Genomic DNA, 6,499 nt, shown 5'->3' with positions numbered 1-6,499 from the left:
CATTTTATAGTAAATTACTATAAATTATACCTAAATAAGGCTCCTACTTATTAGGTTTTAAATAAAGGAAAAAAGGATAATAGGACTTAAATTTCTAAGAAGAGAAAATCTTCTTTATCTTTTTCTTCTAGGAAGAAATCCCCTTCTAGTAGTATTTCTACTACTAATAAAAGAAGGAAGGCTCGAATTATAAAGCTAGAGTCCGATTCGGACGATAGTAATAAGGTCTTAAATATAGCTTCGTAAGAAAATATAGACCTAGATATCGACCTTATAGACCTTTCTAGGGCTCCGACCCCTATATAAACGTCTAAGGATTTAAAGGTAATTTTAACCTCTATAAATACCCTTATAGCAAAAGCTAATAAAGACTCTCTTTTAAGACCTCTAGAAGCCTCGATTCCTAGAATAAAGGAATTAGTTTTAAAGGTAAGAGAAGGAGGATTTCCTAGTTATAAGAATAAAAGGATCTTTAATTTTATTTATAATACCGGAGCTACTAGGTATATAGTATCGAATAAAAATTTCCTTATTAACTATAAAGAAATTAAGTCTAAAGTTTACTAGGGAAAAGCTTCCTTTATATTAGTAAAAGGAAAGGGGGACTTAGTATTTAAGTTCCTATATAATAGTAAAAGGTATATCCTTCGAGACTACTTTTATATACCTAAATTAGGAGTAAATATACTATCCTAATCTTATTTTAATAATACCTATGCTTTAATAAGAGGAAAAAAAGTCCTTTTATTAGATAATAAGGCTAAGGTCCTTACTAAAGGATTTCTTAGAAATAAATTATATTATATTCCTATAGAACCTTTATTAGAAAGCTAATTAATCCTTATTATATCTTTAAAGGTAAAGGATATAGATTTTTATACTTAGTACTTACGCTTAGGATATATAAATAGTAGGGCGATTTTAGAAATATTAAAAAGATATAATAAGGATATTAAAATGCCTTTAGAAGAGGAAAATAAAATAAGGCAATATAAAATATATATTAGAGCTAAAGCAACGAATAAGGTTAATAAACAACCTTTATATAAGTCTTATACTTATTTAGAAAAAATAGTATTAGATATTTAAGGGCTAATTAAAGTGCTTACTTATAATAAATATTACTATTATATTTCTTTCCTAGATATAGGAACCCGATATCTAGAAATATACCTTCTTCGAAAAAAAGGGGAAGCTTTAAATAGGTTCCTAGAATTTAAAAATAGGGTAGAAAATAACCCTAAAATACTAGGATTAAAGAAGCATTTTCTAATAATACTAAAGAATTTATATATAAAATAAAGCTCTATTACGAAAAAGAAGGGATTACCTTTAATTCTAGTCCTCCTAGGACGCTAGAATCTAATAGTAGAATAAAAAGAATAAATCGTACTATATTAGAAAAAGTACGAGCTCTTTTACTTACTGCTAGGCTTCCTAAATATCTATAGGGAGAAGCTGTTTTAATAGCTACCTATTTATATAATAGATTACTATATTCTACGATAGGATTTAAAAGTCCTATAGAAAAGAGGGATAATATAATACTACCCTTTAAGACCTTAAATAAAATTAAGACCTTTAGAAGCCTTATATATTATAAGAATAAAGACCTTAAAGATAAGCTAGATAATAAAGCTTTTAAGGGAATAATAGTAAGCTATTTAGAAAATATATATAAAATCTAGGATTTTACTAAGAGAAAGATTACTATCTTTAGAGATATTACTATACTAGAAAATAAATTTATAAAAAATCCAGAAATTTCTAGTAGTAATAATACCTTTAATTTTAATTCTATTCTAAATAAAGATAAGCTAGAAAGCTATATCCTTATAAATAAAGCTACTAAGAACCTAGAGATAAAAGTCCCTTACCTTCTATAGAAGAAGAGTCTTTAAATAACGATCCTATTCCTACTACTAGTAAAATAGTAGTAGAATTACCTAAGAAGCTAAAAGGGTTCGATTCTAACTATATTAAATACCCTAACGTTAATTTATTTTTAAACTACGATTTTATAGAGTTAATTCTAGCTAGTATAGAAAATTAGGATCTAAAAATTCTAAAGACTTATAAATAGGCAATAAATAGCCCTAAAGTAGTATTTTAGAAAGAAGCTATAATTAAGGAAATTAGCTAGCTAATTAAATATAAAACTTAGGAGTTTTCCTACCTCCTTAAGGATAGGGAGGCTATAGGAGGCCGCTAGGTCTATACTATTAAAAAGGATAGTTAAAATAATATAATAAAATATAAAGCTTATTTTATAATATAGGGATTTAAGTAGATCTATAGCTTAGATTTCCTAGATACCTTCTTAACTATAGCTAGACCTAAATCTATTAGAATTCTACTTATTTTAGCTATTATCTATAAATTCGAAGCTTTATAGATAGATATAATAAATACCTTTATATATACTAATATAGATAGTAAAGTATATATTAATCTTCCTATAAGCTATAAAGAATACGCTCTTAAAGAATATTATTTATTATTATTATTATTAAGATTACGCTAGGGACCTAGCTAAAGGTATCTAGAACTTTAATATTAAATAGGAGGGAAAAACTAAAGTACTTAAGGGAAAACCCTCCCCTCTTTTAGTATAGGTCTGCCTTAAACGAGGTCGTAGTAGTAATATATAGGAAATTTACGCTAGCTACCGCGGGCTCCTCCTATAAAATCGCGTCTTAGCGCGGGCCTTCTTAGGCTATAGCCGCTACTATCCTAAGCGGCCGCAGCCTAGGCTTACTAGCCCGGGCCTAGGGTTATAGGTAGTAGTCTCTCTCTAAGGGCCTAACTCGCGGGCGCCTTTATTTACCCTAGCTCCCGCGTTATAGCCGCGTAGCCGCGGTCGCGTTAGCTTATTAGTCCGTTAGTTAGTAGGGCAGGTAATATCTAGTTACCGGGCTAGGCGCTAGTATAGGTCGCTCCTAAGTAGGGCTAGCTAATTAATATTTAGTCGGCTAGCTCCGCTAATTGTAAATTAGTTCCTATTTAGTTACGCGACTTCCCGATTAAGGGCGCGGCGGCCTATATTTACCCTCTATCTTATAGTTATTAATTATACGTGCCCGGCTCGCGCTTATATATACCTACCCTCCTCCCTTAGTTCTATATATACCTCCTTCTATCCCTTTATTATCTATCTCTTTTATAGGCCTAACTACTACCTCGCTTACCTTATTTCCGTAACTCTAGGTCTCCTTAGTACTATATCTAGTTCGCTTATCGTTACGTCGCTATATCTAATTAAGAAGCCGACTTAAGTAGTAGCGGCTCGCCTCCTCTAAAACCCCCTCCTTATAAGAAAGTCGCTATAGTAGCGGGATTAAAGCGCTCTATCTTATATTTTATATATATTAAGCGTCTTACTAGTAAGCTTACTTATAAGTCCTTTACTAGCTATTAAAACTAGTCTTATATATATTAATCCTAGCTTTATCCTAGGTTAGTCCTACCTTTAGTATTTTTACTAACTTTAATAGCTATAAAGGCTAAAGCGTATATCGCTTACGTTAACTTTAATTAGTCTTATTACTAAGTAAGTAACCCCTTCCTACTATAGTACTATCTAAGTTTAGTACTAATTTATAGTCTAAATTACCTTTAAAGGTAAGGAGGCCGCTAATACCCTCTACTAAGTATAGTCTAAGGTTAATAGCCCTTCCCTTATTAAAGGTTTAGTATAAGAGTGCCTTTATTATACTACTCTAGAAACTTATATTCGCGTTAATCGGAAGGCCCTTACCGCTAAGGGTAAGGGCGCGTTAGGCGAGTCTACCCTTAGTCTAGCTATAGTCGCTAAGAATATAGAGACGCTTATATTAGCTTTTACTTATTTCGTAGATAATACCTACTATATATATAAGTCCCTAAAGAAGTACCTAAGTAAGTTTAACGACGCTATTAAGACCTTAGCCTAAGTCGGGCTTAAGTCGCTCTTAGTTACTTAGAAGACTCTTATAGCGGTTAACGATCTCGCTAACTATTTCTATCTTATTACTAGCGATAGCCTTAACGCGGAGGATAGCGGTTTTAATCTTATTAGTCTTACTAAGCCCGTTCTAGCCCTAGTCCCTATTAATAAAGGGAAGGGTAAAGGTAAGGGTAAGGTAGTAGCTGCGTTTAAGGCCCTATTTAAGGCTAAGGCTAAGGTATCTATGCCTATAGCCGTTGTAGAGCTAGCTTAGGAGCTAACCGCGTCTCCCTTTAATACTAAGCTATAGCTTAGTAGTTCTCTTAGCGCCGAGCCTACTTTAAAGCGTCCCTATCTTACGTTGCCTACTAATCTTATTAACGCTCCTAACTTTATTTAATAGCGTCTTTATAGCTATCGCGGTTTAGTCTTAGCTAAGATCGTTACTAGTCTTAACCTTAATTAGATCTATAGTTATAGTATAGGCTATAACGAACGCCTTTATACCGCCGCTAATATAGGTCTTACCTTAATATAGACCTTAGTTGTTACTTTATCTTATAAGCTAGCTATCTAAGCTAGCTCCGGTTTAGGTTTAGGGTCGGGTTTATTTAGTCGTTATTAGGGTTCTTATAGCGGTAGTAGTCCTTATACTCCTTATAAGCCTTAGGTTACTCCTTCCTATACTCCGCGTACTACCTTAAAAGGGTCTTATCGTTCCCGCCGCGATAATAAAGCGGACGTTACTACTAACGAGCTAAGCTAGGGTTATAGTTTAAGGGGGGGGGCTAGTTATTAGCTCTATCTTAGTTTAGTTCTAGGTTAGGTCTTATTTAGTTATAGTCTTTAGTAGTAGGTCTTATTCTATAGCTATTAAGGTCGGTTTAGTTAGGTTATATTAGTTTTATTCGGTTTATAGTTTAATCGGCGAGGTTTATACTTAGTTTAGGTTTAGTTTAATCGAAGCTATAGTCCTATAATTATAAGTCCTCTCTTTTCTTAGGTCGCCTTAGTAAAGGAAGTAGTTAGCTAGGGTAGTCTTAGTTAGGGCCGCTCTATCCTTAGCGCGACCCCGGTTCTATTATCTAGTATATCTATATATAGCCTCTAAGCTAGGTTAAACTAATAGAGCTTACCTAAGTAAAGGAACTATTATACTAGCGGCGCCGCTATCCTTTTCCTTTAAAGGCCCGCTCTTATATTACTTATATCCTAGGCCTATATTAAGAGGGACTCACTTACTTTTACTATTAATAGATAGTCGATTATTTTATAGTAGATAGTATCTTATCTTTATCTATAGGTATATATTAGCGAAACTATATTAAGGACCTATTAATCGAAGAGGAAGTTATTAAACCCGATTTTTCCTATATATATCTAGGTAATTACTATACTAATATACTTAGGGAGGCCCTTATAATAGTCTAGTATTATTACCTTATTAAACTAAGGCGGGAAGTTAGCGGGGTAGAGGGTAGTTTAGTATTATTAGATCGCGTCTTCCTTAGCGTTCTATTAAGCGGCCTATTCCTTATTTAGCCTTTTAAGCGACTTAGCTTTATCTAGGAAGTCGTCCGATCCTATCTAGCTCTAGACCCCCCTTATCTCCTCCGCGAGGGGGGGTCTACCTTAAGGTAGTACCGCTAAGGGTCTATCCTTTTTCTAGCATCGCTTCTTTTTAAGTATACCCGCGACCGCGTTAAACGCGCGTTAGATTTAGCTTAGGAGCCTTAAGTCTTTTAGCCTTTAAAGGGTATTTATTATTCTTTAGTTTAAGTAAAGGTTAATTAAGGGCACTTATACCTCCGCTTTAACTTAGTAAACTAAGGTCGCGCGGTAGGTACCCGTTACTACCTAGAGGTAAGCTAACTAGTCCTAGGTAAGGTCCTATATAATTCTATATAGTTTTACCCCTATAAGCATTATCTTATAAAATATAACTATAGTATAAGAGATTAAGGACTAGATTACCTTACTATAGACTTCCTTAGCGCGTAGTAGGGTATAGCCCTATATAGACGCCGCGAGCTTAGTTAGGGCTATAGTTTAGCGCTTTAACTTCGCTTAGAGTTATTTTAGGTATACTTTCTAGCGTAGTTTCTAGTATACCTAAACCCTTAGTAAGCGGGCCTCTTAGACCGGAGTTACTACGTTAGCCTTAAAGCGGACTAGCGTTATTATCGCTTATCTCCTTTATATAAAGTATAGTAATTCGCTCTTTAACGGTTCGAAAGTAACCGCGAACTTAGTCGCTTATTCCGCGTATACCCTCTAAGCTTCTTTTAGGTATACTACTATAATAGCCTTATTAGGTCTAATATTAACTATATTTATATTATCGGCGAAGCTAACGGTATAAATACTATATATTATACTAAGCTTTTTATATAGGGGGGTTATATAGTATAGAAATAAGATTAAGGATAGGGGGGAGCCCTAAGGGACTCTTATTAGCACTTAAGTTAGCTCTAAGGTCTTTTTATTAAAGTAAAAGGTCGATCTTTTATCGCTTATAAAGCTCTATATTAAGCTCGTAAGCTACCTAAGGTATCCCTTAAGCTTTAGTTCCTT

This window comes from Hirsutella rhossiliensis (assembly GCF_020360975.1).
Source record: "Hirsutella rhossiliensis strain HR02 chromosome Unknown scaffold00005, whole genome shotgun sequence".
Classification (NCBI taxonomy): Eukaryota; Fungi; Ascomycota; class Sordariomycetes; order Hypocreales; family Ophiocordycipitaceae; genus Hirsutella; species Hirsutella rhossiliensis.
Note: the sequence above shows the minus strand (reverse complement) of the source record.